The sequence below is a fragment of the Fistularia commersonii genome, chromosome 7 (genome assembly GCF_037954325.1).
Source record: "Fistularia commersonii isolate RoL2024-O1a breed Wild chromosome 7, RoL_Fcom_v1.0, whole genome shotgun sequence".
NCBI lineage: Eukaryota > Metazoa > Chordata > Actinopteri > Syngnathiformes > Fistulariidae > Fistularia > Fistularia commersonii.
In genome coordinates this window covers 2,517,419-2,531,298 of record NC_141290.1, presented here as the reverse complement: position 1 = coordinate 2,531,298, position 13,880 = coordinate 2,517,419, and the positions used below count along the sequence as shown (strand labels likewise).

General features: G+C 43.6%; 1 protein-coding gene across 10 annotated transcripts in view; it reads right to left on the bottom strand.

Moving 5' to 3' along the window:
- LOC147232334 (unconventional myosin-IXAa-like) overlaps positions 1–13,880 on the bottom strand; it is a 164,909-nt gene that overhangs the window by 97,163 nt on the left and 53,866 nt on the right. The gene's annotated exons all lie outside the window — the stretch shown is intronic.

The window sequence follows — 13,880 nt, the reverse complement described above, 5'->3', positions numbered from 1 at the left end:
GGGAACTCTGCACTGTCCTGTAGTGGACGCACTGCCCAACAACCGTAGTACCATCGAGTGCCTTGAGGAAGTGATGTTTCAACGGCGATGTTTGAAACGGACGTACCAGTTTGCAAAGCTTACAAGAGCATAAATGACCCTTAAAGACAATCTGCGGATACAGTATCAAACATCAGGCGCCTCCTTGCATCTCGTCTACCCTCTTCTCCGGTTCCAAGCTCACCTTATTACCTGGAACTTTAGTTTTGTCGGCTATTCAGAGGTCTACTCTTTAGCTCTTGAGCTGAGAGGCTATCAGAGGGGAGTGTCCAGGACTCCACTACTACTACTTCTTTTTTCCAAGTTCACCACAGTCCAGCCTCTGCCTCCTTTCACTGTCCTTCCTGTCCTTTTTGACTCCGTCCACAAACTCCCTCCCCGGCATCTCCAGGCCTGGACCTTCACGATCCCATCCATCCTACGCCCTCCCAAAGAGACCCTCAACATCTCCATCTCTGCTGCCTCCAGAATCGGAGTGATGATTTTCAGGATTTTTTTTGAGTCCCAAGTCAAGACAAGCCCAAAAGTCGAGTCTCTAATTTCCCGAGAGACATCATTATGGCAAACGTACAAGAGCCGTAGCTGCCTGCTATGAAACGGGCTTTTCAGCAGCGGCGGCGGCGGTGGGATCATCACGAGCTCTTCAGTGAACTCGCTCACTCACACACAACCTTCTCCGCTGGGAGATTCCAGTGTGGACAGGGAGATAATAAACACCTTCCAGCTTGGAAACTTGACGGGTGTATCAACACGGGGGGTCCTCCGTTCCGACTCGCCGTATCGCTTTATTTCGTTTCTCACGGCTCAGCCCGCTGACAACCCCAGACCGCCGAGCGCGTTCGGGGGCCGGGGAAAAACGCGGAATGGATGTTTCCGATTCACCTTTGAAGGAAAAGGAGCCGGAGGGGAAGCGGAGAACGAGGGATAGGGGAACGATAAAAAAACAAAAACAATTTTCACCTCGGAGGACAAAGGCAGGATGCTGTTGATGCTGGACGAGACTTCTAAAAACTCCAGTTTTGAACCCTTTCGGTCCAAAAAAAAAAAACGCTGGCCGGTCGCAAGGTGGGGTGATTTGTTACCGGTCGGCGGCGCGCAGATCAAACCGGGGGAAACATGTGGAGGTCTCGTTAAGTCATTAGCAGCCAGAATCCCGGTGCTGGTTTGCATCCCAGACGGCTGGAACGCCGGCCTGCAGAATGTTTTGTTTCACTGAGTTACCTGCCAGAATACTGGCTTCTCAGTCACGTGCCACGTTCTAGATTCAACGCCTTCGAGTTTACTTACATTAATTGGGCCTGAAATCACCTGGACCGAGCTAGCTTGAGCGTGCGCGTGGCTGCGAACCAAGAATCTGAAATTCTGAGATTCAGAGGGGTCCTGTGCGCGTCTGTCAAAAAAATAAAAAAAAAAAAAGCTAACCATGCTAACCACAAAACGGGAACAAAATGGCCTCATTGTCTTCTGGCAGCTTGGACTTGACACATCACTTGGTCACAACATTCTTTTTGCGGGTTGTCCAAGAACTGTTGTGTGATTGGTCAGGGATTTGAAGTGAGCGTGGCTAAAGTGGAAAAGCAGAAGTGTTGTTCTCGCTTTGTACGGTTGCGCAATGTAACACATCTAGTCAGGCGTATAAAGACCCGCAAATGGCCAATAGTTCTTGGGAAGAGTTGCCCGAATGTTGCAAAAGATGGGTGAAAGCGTCTGTTGCGAAAGATGGGTGAAACCTTTGCAACAAATTGGCAAAAGCCAAACAGCACAATGTTTTCCTTTCAGCTGCTCCCTTCTGGGAGACATACCGCACAACCGCACACTTGCTGATTCGCTGTTGTTTTCGAGACATACAACTATTGCCCCTCTCATTGACACTTCTGGGCAATGTAGGGTCCCCATGCACAATTAAAGGGCTGAGGTGCCAAAAAAGTCCATATCTTCTTCTTTTCCTCTTGGCTGCTCCCTTCAGGGCTCGCCATAGCCAATCATCTGCCTCCATCTAAGCTTCTCCTCATCATCCTCTTCTCTCACACCAACTAACTGCAAGTTCCCTCCATAAACCTTCTCTTTGGTGTTCTTCTGGACCTCCTGCCTGGCAACTCCGACCTCAGCATCCTCCTACCCAGATCTTCACCATCCCTCCTCTGTCCATGTCCAAACCATCTCGGGCTGACTCGTTCCTGATCCTCTCCATCTTCACTTCCAAAGAGAACCTCAACATCTTCCCGTCGCTGCACTGTTGTCGTTCCGGACAGTTTCCACCAATGCTTTGCGCTGGCAACGTATGCTCCAGAGAGTGGGGCCTTTCAAGACTTTTTTCCGGCACTCTGCACCCGAGTTTCTCACAAAGTATGAACCATCACGTCTGGTTCTTTCTTCTCGTGGAGTACGTAGAAAAGTACTGCTTTAAGGTTTAATTAGCAGGGACGTCGATGCTACGTTTGACGTTTCCTCTGAAGTGCTAATTCCAGCTCCGGCGTGAGCAGAAATACATTTTGAAAGAGTTCACCTCAGTCTCATCACTTCGAGTTAAGCTAGTGCCGCATGTTTTGAAAGCACCAGTGCGTTTTTGTCAAACTTTGAACCGGCAGAGGGCGCTAGCGCTTGGCAGCATGTCCTTGTTCTGGGGGAGTCTTTCTGGGGTCCGGCTGAAAGTTCATCTTCTATGAAATACGACTTTAAAATTTACGAGATAAACAAGGTAGATCTATTTCGCTGTGCTGGCAAACAACTCCTCGGTTTCCCCTCAAAGGAAGCTCGAACTCTCTCTTACGACTTCCAAAGTAAATAAGGTCGACCGAGAGTCTTCGCACTAGTCATGACTCAGCCTCTGAGCCAGAATGAAGGGATCCGGCGGAATTATCGTCCGATCTGCGGGATCCAGTTACCACAGAGGAAGAGTCAGGGTGGCGAAGGCGGGGGGAGGTACCGCTCTGTCCGGACGGCACATTTGCAAAGCAATTCAACAAAGCATACAGGAGGTCACCTGAAGTCAGAATCTACTTCCTCTTATCCTTTCGGGATGAACCGGCCATTTACCGTGATCTCCCCCCTCCTCCTCCTCGCGACTGGAAAACACTTGTTTTACTAAGTTTCCGCAACGTGATCCGCAATCCCCTCGCTGCAGCTGGACATCCGCTGATCGATCCTGCAGCTGAAGTCATTGGCTCATCTTCCCATGCAGGTGGATGGCAGTGAGCGCGAGTCTGGGCGGCTCAGCCTTCCAGCTGGTATCGTTTGCTTCAAGGCTAATGTACGGTCAACGTTAAACGATCCAGGGTCGGACGGAGCCTTCTGTCCCTTCTCTGCTTTTGTTTGCGTCGTCTCGAAGGGGGCGGTGATGCACGGTATGCTCAAGCGCAACTCCCGAAAGGAACAGCGCAAGATGATGACTACAAGTTTCTTCACCTCTACGTATTGTTTGCAACCATGGCAACATAAAGCACCGTGAGAAAGATGTGGGCAGTGATGTTTTAAAACATTTGGAACCGACGTACCTATTGACGTAAGCGCGAATGAGCCCTTGGAGACGGACGTTGTATGTCCTCTGCCCTTTTGCAGTACGACAATAAGACTCCTCGGATACCAACGCATCTTCTTCTACTTCTTTTCCTTTTTCCCTTCGGGGTTCACCGCAGTGAATCAACCTTCTCAGTCTGGCTTCTCTGACCTTCTCACCAAAACATGTCCCTCTGATGGACTAATTCCTGATCCTATCCATCCTGGTCACTCCCAAAGTGAACCTCAACATCTTCATCTCTGCGACCTTTCCTTCCCAGAGCCTACCTTCACCTTTCTAGATTTGCCTCCACCTGTTCCCTGCTCTCACTAAAAATAACAATGTCTGCAAACAAAGCATGCAACTTCATCATCTTCCTCCATCTAATCCTCTCCTCTAACTTCATGTCTTCCAACCATAAACCTCCTCGCCGGTCTTCCTGCGGACCTCCTTCCTGGCAGCTCCAACCTCTGCATTCTTTTCCCCAGACCTTCACATCGTACGCTCTTGCCAGCCTGCACTGAACATCTTCTCTGAACTCCAAGTGGCATCTGTAAGGACAATATTTACATTTTCCGAGGGAAATATGTGACTCTTAACCTGAGAGAGCAGAGATGCTTGGTGGATCTGGACCGGTAGCAGCAGTTGTATGTCTCTGTGAGGGGCGACTGGTTGTATGTCTCTATATGTGACCCGGATCCAAGGTGAACCCTGCCTCTCAGCCAATGACAGCCCAGATAGCTTCCAACAACCCACTGGTTTAGATAATACAAATAAATAAATGAATGAATGATGTTTACCGTCCCACTACATGCTAATCAAGAGTTCTTTCACCACCAGGTCAACAACACAACAGGAAGTACCGGTCCGATAAATATCTGAATACGATTACACTTTAAATAAGGCAAATATAATTATTTTGCACTGTAATATCTGCTATTGTTCTTCAAGTTGATGTTTTTTCTTTGAAAAAAAAATTGAGAAGTTTCATAGCGTCATTCATAGCTAGCCGTTCGTCGCAAATAATGTATAGCGGGTGCGGAGCTAGCAAGATTCGCTAGGAATTGCTATCCTATTTTAAATGCAGCTTTCTTTTTGGGCGGTAGTCTGTGACTCTTCTGCGGTCTCATCGTTTGTACGTTTCCTCCCGAAAGCGACGGTTGTTTTTGGCTGTTTTTTTTTTTTTTTCCAAGGGCTAGCTTGTGGTAGCTGATGTGAGAAGTGGCGCGACAGAGTTCAGTCCGGCAGGAAGGCAAAGGGGGAAACAGTCGTTTTTCAAAATAAGACCCGGAATGTTGAATTAAAAAAACAATTATTTGTACCAGGAAAGTCCGGTACCGGTTAGGGTTACCGGTTAGGGTCACAAAAGCTAATACCAGGGTTACACCTTACGATTTTCCAGCAAGAGACTCAACTGGCAGTCAAAAGTAAATCTTAAGAATCGCAGTGCCTGTCTTAGTCTTATACATGTTTGATATTATCACAAGTCTTAGTCTTTGATTGAAGCAACAACATGGTAAGCAGACAGCACTATCGGCCATAAGGGCTAGCTTGTGGTAGCCGATGCGTGAAATGGCGCGACAGAGTTTAGTGCCGCAGTAAGACGAAGGAGAAGTCGTTTTTCGAAAAAAGATCCAGAAGTTCGAATGAACAAAAAAAATAGTTTGTACCAAGAAAGATTTTCTTGCGGACCGATACCAAACGATCCGCGGACCGCTAACGGTACCAGTCGTGGACGCTTGCGATAAAGCGCCTTTCAAATGATCTTCAGGGACATCGGAGTCGGTAAAAGGAGGAATCTGTCGGCATTAAAAGCCTCGTTCCGATTTCGCTCTCACCCCCGCTCCCGAAACTGGGTCACTCCGGAGCCGAGTCGCTCCGAAACAACTCTCTCGCTCTATTATTTAAGCAAGGATTTCACACCCCTTCCCCCAACACTCTCTTCTACCCCCCGCCGGTGATGGAGGGTGGGTGGACGGAGGCGGGGGAGTCGCCGCTTTCATCTCTCCTCTGCAGATTTGATGCGTCAGGGAGCCGCGACCAAAACGCCCGCAACCGGCGGCGCTTCAACAGCGAATCCCAACGTTAGAGGATTTGGGTCTGTGCGGATAAAAGAGTGGCAAACCTATAGGGTTTTGGTTTCCATGAGCTGGAAGAGGCAACGCTGACAAGAAGAGGAGGAGGGTAAAGAAGACGACAAGTCCCGCAGTTGCGATTTTGTTGTTAAAATGCTCGGCAACCGGATCTCAAAGCGGGTTAGCACGTTAGAAATATGGCGAAATGGACTCTCAGCGCTAAACCGCTAAACTCCGCTTTGCTAATTTGTATAAACTGACTCAAATAAACCGCAATGTGTTGTCTGTGCTTTCATCAAGAGCTAACCAAAAAGCTACGTAGCTGCGCGTTTCTTCGGCCAGCCGTGTTGCTAGGTTTCCCGCTAGTTCCGTAACTCGGTGTTTCTGGCATCTCAGTGTTTCTGGCATCCGGCATCCAGGAAATACACAGGAACCGGATCTCAAAGCGGGTTAGCACGTTAGAAATATGGCGAAATGGACTCCCAGCGCTAAACCGCTAAACACCGCTAAACACCGCTTTGCTAATTTGTATAAACTGACTCAAATAAACCGCAATGTGTTGTCTGTGCTTTCATCAAGAGCTAACCAAAAAGCTACGTAGCTGCGCGTCTCTTCGGCCAGCTGTGTTGCTAGGTTTCCCGCTAGTTCCGTAAATCTGTGTTTCTGGATTTTTAAAAGTCTGTATCTGTTGGGGACTCAACTGCTCACGGATCTTTAAAAAAGGCAACAAAAGACCTCGAAGCTCGGACGATGTCTTCAACCACAGTAAGCTAGCTTTCACTGCTGCAGTGTTTTTGGATCAACACATTCTGCTGCAATCCTAGTTTAGCTTTTTTGTTGTTTTGCTGGAAGGCTAACTTTAGCATACTTAGCTCCATGTTTGGTGTCAACATGCCGACGTACGCTGTTTTTCTCCTTGAAGCGCAAACACGTATTCACCTTCACATCTTTCTTGAAACAGCCTTCCATCTTCCTGGACATTTAAAGATCATTTGTATTCCTCAATTCCACTTGTTGAAAATCGCATCGATGTGGCAATCTAATGGCGGGATGCCGTCACTTCGCGGGTAACAAATCGTTTATGGTCAATGTACGTATTTGATTACTTTTTAAGACATCAGACCTTTCAAGATGTTCTCATGAGCCACATAAAATAACATGGGGCCTTAAGTTTGACACCTAATATAGAGACATAATAATATAGTAATATAGAAGCATACAACTCTTGACCCTCTCATTCACACAAAGGGGGTGAACATGGAGAATCAAACCATGGACCGCCTGCCGGTAGGTCGATGCGCTGAGCATCATTCCACCGTCCCAGGTGTTTTGATATGGATGAGGAAGATCCACAAGAAAGAAAAAAAAACAAAAAACAAAACATGGCTTCCATCCAGCTACATGTGACCACAAAGGGCGAAGCTCGGCAAGTCCGATCTGGGGGTTTCATTCCTTCCAAACGACGCCCTCTCAGATGAAACCCACTGGGGAAGCAGTTGTGAACACGTGAGCCAAAACTTGTTTACATCTGTCGAAGGTCGGAGTGTCATCCGTGACCAAACAAGCTAGCGCTTTTGTAAAACGCTTACTTAATCCGACCAGCTGGAGTGACTCCGCTGGACCGACGCGCTCCGGCCTCCTCCTATCAGATCCGCCCCGCTGGATGAGTAATCTGCGGGATTAGCAGACTTGATGACAGCAGCAACACCACGATACTACGGCTTATCAGAGGAGTTCATTATAAAGACGCCCGTTGGGGGAAGCGGGTCAACGTACCAACCAGAGACAAAGATGTCGGGGGTAGAAGAAGCTGAAAAATGTAGACCGGATGGAAACCGAAGGACGGGTCATTATCTTGAACTTGACAAGTGAACTTGGACCTCTTTGGGTACAAGACCGTTCCTTTGACCATTTGGACAACAGAGGAACCAGTGATGGTGGATTTGACCTCCTAGATCCATCTCAGCTCCTGCCCCGAGGCAGGGTTCACGGTTCTACAGGAACTCATGGGACGTAGGTGCTTGGTGGTACCCGTATCACCAGATCCCCCGGGTCGCGGAGTGGTACCGGTCCGTGGATCAATCGGTACCGGGCCGCCCAAGAAATAATCAATTATTTCCGTTCAATTTATAATCTGAGTCAATCTTTTATTTTGAAAAATCTTTTATTTTGAAAAATGACCGGACTCTATCGGTTACATCTCGGTCACTTGAGCGCCAAAAATGTAACTCGCAAGCTAGCAAAATGAGTAAAAAAACTGACGTCCGACGGAAAGTTTCTTTTCGAAGGGGAAAAGGTCTAGAGAAGGGACAGAAGAAGAGCCTACAACTTCTAAGAAAAAGACAGATTTTAACAGACAATACCAGGAGTTCTACTTGAAATGTGGCTTTATCCTAACAGGTGGTTCCCAAAGACGGAGCCGCTCTGCAGAATGTGCGGCAATAAGCCGATGTAGCCTTCATTAAACTCAGGTTACGAGGAAGCTGCTGATAAAGTTGCCTACGAGTACAAAGTGGATTCCCATTTATTATTATAGTCGCAATATAAACAATCTACGCGGTAAAATTATCAAGCATCGACAAAACGGTTGGGGACCACTGCCCTAGTGGACCGCAAAGCGCCTTTTTGGAAACTCTTGCAACAAAATGGGCAGAAGCACCCATGAAGAGGTCCAAGCTCTTCTTGTGCTTCCAGAGTCTCCAAATTAGGGTCTCCAAACAACCTACTGCATGTTTTTGCACTTTGGAGGCAAGCGGAGAACCTGAAGGAGAACATGGAGACTCCACGCAGAAAGCAACCCCTTTCATAAAGCAACCGTAGGCCTTTGCGCCGTGAGGTGGAAGGGCTAACCGCTGCGCCACCCTGACAAACCTTTTGAGAACAAGTGCGGTAATAGTAGCAAACACAAAAAGAGACCAGGTTTGATGGACCATCTGGTGAAGGACTTCATCAGGACGCCAATGAAATGAACCCTGTCGTGACTTTTGTGCGTATGTGAGGTTGAGTCATTAAAATGACGAATCACAACATCACCTGTTAAAACACGGCCTGGAAACTCGGGCCTATTCAACCGCGGACGCTCGCAAATCCGGCGTCAATGGTGGGAAGGGCTGGGAACCAGAACGCGAGAGGCTTTGTTCGCCGCCTCCACGCAAACCTGTCCGAACACGGGCCGGCGTTCAGGTGCTTCATCGCGTGAAAAGCGCAAATGGTCGCCCCCGCCCTTCACTGACGACGTAAAGATGAGCGGCTTCGCGCCGGCGGAATCGGACCAAGACGATTGTGAATCTCGAAGCGGATTCTCGCCTGAAGCCGAAGGACCAGATGAAGCTCGGACGGCCTTTTCGATGGTTACGTCACTGCCGATCACAGAGATCAGACCTGAGCGGGAATTAGGAAATTCATTCATCTTCAAGTATTGCCGGAAAACGACTAATACAAAAACAAAAAAAAAAATAATAGTAAAAAATTTTTTTTTTTTCCCCACACATATACAACATGGCAAAAATAATAAGATAAATATGATATATTGTGTCGTCGTGCCTCGGAAAAAAAATCAATTTTATATTGATTTATTAGAAAAGATGGAAAATTAAAAAAAAGGACAAAAAAAATTGAAAAGAAAAATGTCATTATTAGAGGTGGGAGTCGATTGAAAAAATAAACGTCATCAATGTATAGACTCTGAATTGATGACGTTTATTTTTTAAAGTTAATTTTAAAGTTTAAAATTAACGAATCAATATTAATGGTATTGCAATGTTTGACACAAGGTTAAATAAATGTGTTAAATTTGATCCATGTTAAATTCAATAAATATCTATAAAATTATAATTTACAAAAAAAAAAGTTTTTGGATGAATAAATTAAATACACGTGAGGTAAAACTTCAAACCCGCTTCAGACTAGCAAGCAAAGTTAGCATTATTAACTTTTTTAGTCCAAAGTTAGCATTAACACATTTAGCACTGGGGTGCTTTCGGAGTGCAAAGAAGAGCCTGTTTATTTCTACGTCCGCCTGGAAGTTTCTTATTTTTTAATTTCCCGCCCCCAACGTTTATCCATCAAGATGTCGACCTCTGCATCGGCTAAATCCATGGCGTAGCAAATAAAAATGAGATTAAAACGCACTCCTTTTTGTAGCATTTTTCATTCGGAATAAATGGAAGCTAACATGCTAATGTTCCATCACTATACAGGACTGTCTCAGAAAATTAGAATATTGTGATAAAGTTCTTTATCTTCTGTAATGCAATTACAAAAAACAAAAATTACCTTTTCATGATATTCTAATATTTTGAGATAGGTTTTTTGAGTTTTCTTAAGATGTAAGTCATAATCAGCAATATTAAAATAATAAAAGGCTTGCAATATTTCAGTTGATTTGTAATGAATCCAGAATGTATGGCATTTTTGTTTTTGTTTTTATCACAATATTCTAATTTTCTGAGACAGTCCTGTAAATACCATGAAATCTGCAAAAATTTGCACGAAATTGATCGATAAAAATGAAACAAAAATCGACTTTACTACATGATTAGCATATTTGTAAGCTAATTTAGCGCCTTCCAAAAAGTGAATGCTTTCTATACAAGTTAGCAGAACAAAATACAGGTATATATTAAATTTAGTCAGCTAATTTTTTTAGTGATTGAAATGAGATTAAAAAATGAGAATCTCAAAAAATGAGATTAAAGCGCACTCCTTTTTGTAACATTTTTCATTGGGAATAAATGGAAGCTAACATGCTAATGTTCCATCACTATACAGGACTGTCAGAAAATTAGAATATTAGAATATTGAAAATTAGAACATTGTGATAAAGTTCTTTATCTTCTGTCATGCAATTACAAAAAACAAAAATAAATTTTTCATGATATTCTATATTTTGAGATAGGATTTTTGAGTTTTCTTAAGACGTAAGCCATAATCAGCAGTATTAAAATAATAAAAGGCTTGCAATATTTCAGTTGATTTGTAATGAATCCAGAATGTATGACATTTTTGTTTTTGTTTTTATCACAATATTCTAATTTTACCACATGATTAGCATATTTTTAAGCTAATTTAGCGCCCTCCAAAAAGTGAATGCTTTCTATACAAGTTAGCGGAACAAAAAACAGGTATATATCAAATTTAGTCAGCTATTTTTTTTAGTGATTGAGATTAAAAGCGTATTGAATGTTTTTTATTCTCCATTTATTGACATTTCCTTTGACGGGGTAAAAGCAAAGGTCGTTGTTTCCTGTCCGCGCCCGGTTGCTCGGCAACCCTTCTTTTGTTTGTTTCTTTGAAAAGCAACGTAACCCGACTATTACGGAACCATTTCGGGCTGAAAATGTTTGTTTTGCGTCTTTTTCTGTGGCTTTTTTTTTTTTTTTTTTCCTCCTTTTTCAATCCGTCGGGAGGCCGTTCGGCCGGAGGCGAAGCTTCCCCCGGAAACGAGGCAAAACAAAAGCCCACTTTGTTTCCTTTGCGTGACTTAAAATAAGCCCTTCGGAGGGCGAGTCCCGACCGCCGGCCACAGCGGCGATGAGTAAAGGCGCCGGGGGCGGGACGCCGTTATCGGACGCCTGATCAAAACTCTCAGATCTGGCGTCGTATCCGGAAAAAGACGCTAAAACGGCGGCGTCTCCCTTGTGATGGATGACGCCTAATCACGTTAAGTTTGACACGTGATATACGACGCCGCGGTTTAACGGGTTTCCGGCAGACGGAGCGGCCGACGCAGATCGAGTTAGCGGGGGTCGGACCCAGATGGCCCTCCGCAACCCCCGTTCCCACGGAGACGCCCTAAAAGTCGGTAATTTCATTATCCTACGACGGCGGGGAAAAACGCAAACGGCGTTTGGACCCATCAGGGGAAATAAGATCCAAGGTTTCGGATTGTTCTTATGTCATTCTGCGGCTAACGTTCGACGGCACCTAAATTTCGAGCATGCTATCGAGCGGATGTTTGTTTTGCTAGTTTTTTTTTAATAAGCGGCTGAGTAAATTCCGCCATATAAGCCGCGACCTTTTTTCAGACACATTGAGAACTGCGGCTTTTCAAACGATGCGGCTAATTTATGGATTTTTTTTTTCCTTTCGCACAGTAGAAAAATTAAACCGTTTCAACCGACTCATATTTACCATAACTCTTCAGATTAGCCGTTTAGCGCTTTTTGCAAACATGAAAAAGACGCGCAGAAGTGATTAGTCGGGCATCTGTGCATTATGTACCAGCAGTTGTAGATGTTACCATCATATATTTAATTAAAAGTTTTCTTGCTGCGTTAATCTCTCATGTTTCAACGGGGATGCATGCGCCTTATAGACAAGTGGGGCTTGTTCATTTATTTTTCTAATTTATTTTTTTATTATTATTTTTTATTACTATTATTTTATTTTATAATTTATTTTATTTTAAAAATTAGTAAGTGAGGCCTATATATAGCACGTCATGATTTATAGTATTTGGTCAGTGCTAAAGTTGGCCGGCAGGGAGTCGGGACGAAGACAGGATTCACCCCGGGTCGATCTCTCTTATTTATTTGTTTAAATGTATTTTTATTATCGTGCAAAATTATTGTAACTGTCTAATCTAAAGTGTATTCATCTATGCATTATTTGCGGTGAACTAATGAAACTATAAACCCTCAAAAGGTTATTTTTATTTTTTAAATTCTTTTTCATTATAGTGCAAAATTATTGTAACTGCCGACAAAAGTTGTAACAATTACAATTTAAAGTGTAATTGTCTGTAAATTATTTGAGATGAACTAATGAAGCTATGAAACCCTCAAAACTTTATTTTTTCAAATGACTTATTTATTTAGTATGGTGGGTTTTTTTTTGTTTGTTTTTTTTGTATCATAGTGTAAAATTATTGTAACTGCCTAATTTAAAGCGAAATCATCCATACCTTATTTGCGCTTAATTAATGAAGTTATGAAACCCTCAAAACTTTATTATTTAAAATTATCTATTTATAATGTTTGTTTGTTTTTTTTTGTTTTTTTCATCATAGTGCAAAATGATTGCAATTGCGTAATATAAAGTGTAATGGTTGTATTCACATTATATAGTGATTGAAATAAATCAATATTTAATACATTTTAATCTATTTATTTTATAGTTTTGAAATGAATTAATAATATTACAATAACTAAATAATAGCATTAGACATTATATTATCATACTGGATTATCATGACTATTATTAATAATAATATTTTATTTATTTGTTTTTTAAAATAAATTAAATACTGACAACTGGTTTTTTTATTAATTGAACCCCTGCACTTCTAACATTTTCATGCATAAAACTGGTCCCCAGTACAAAAACAGGTTGGGGGCTGCAGTTGTGGTCCGTTTTTTCACTCATTCAAACATTCACCCGTCATTTAGAGACAAAACTATTTACTTGAATTCAGACGTCATATAGAAAAACATACTACTATTTTGACATGCATCCGTTTGCTCACTAACGTGAACAAAAGTAGGTCAACATTTTGGATTCTGTGAGTGCAGTTTACCCTTGTTTTTCGCGGGGGTTACGTTCCAAAAAGAACCCATGATAGGCAAAATCCGTGAAGTAGAAACCTTTATTATTTTACAATTATACAATTAAATACTCTATTATGTATTGCTGCCATCGTCCTTATGTTTTTTTCTTCCTTCTTTATGGAACGAACGGAAGATTCATTCATTCCGTAATGCCGACCTTTAGCCGCATAGCCTTTAGCTTCCCTTAGCATGTCCAGAAGTTTAGCTTTAGCTGCGATAGATAGCATCTTCCGCTGCCTTTTGGGCCCTTTTGTCGCTCCAGAGCGTTTTGTCAACATTATGGGTTTTAGAGAAACTCAAAATCGCAAGAGAATTTGCACGTACGTCATGTAAATCTGTCAAGCTGTTTTACGTACGTGTACATATTAAACTGCGACGTTATTGCCGCACAGGTAGAGAAGAAGCGGAGTGACTTTTTAGCCAATCAGAATGCAGAACACAATGCACGATGCAAATCCGCGAAGTAGCGAAACCGTGAAAAGTAAACGGCGCTGTACTTCAGCGGATCTGGAGACACAAGCGTGAAAAACAGCCCATTAAAATGCGCCGGACTCGATCCGGAGCAGTAAAAGCAACAAAACGAATGTGTTCGTTGACGAATAGCGGCAGTTACGAGTCCTTGGGCGCCGGCGTTGATTACTGACAGAGACGTAACCAACCTGGCAACCCACCGGTCGCCCCTCATGATTCACACCCGCAGGGCTGCTCCCGGCCAAGAGACCG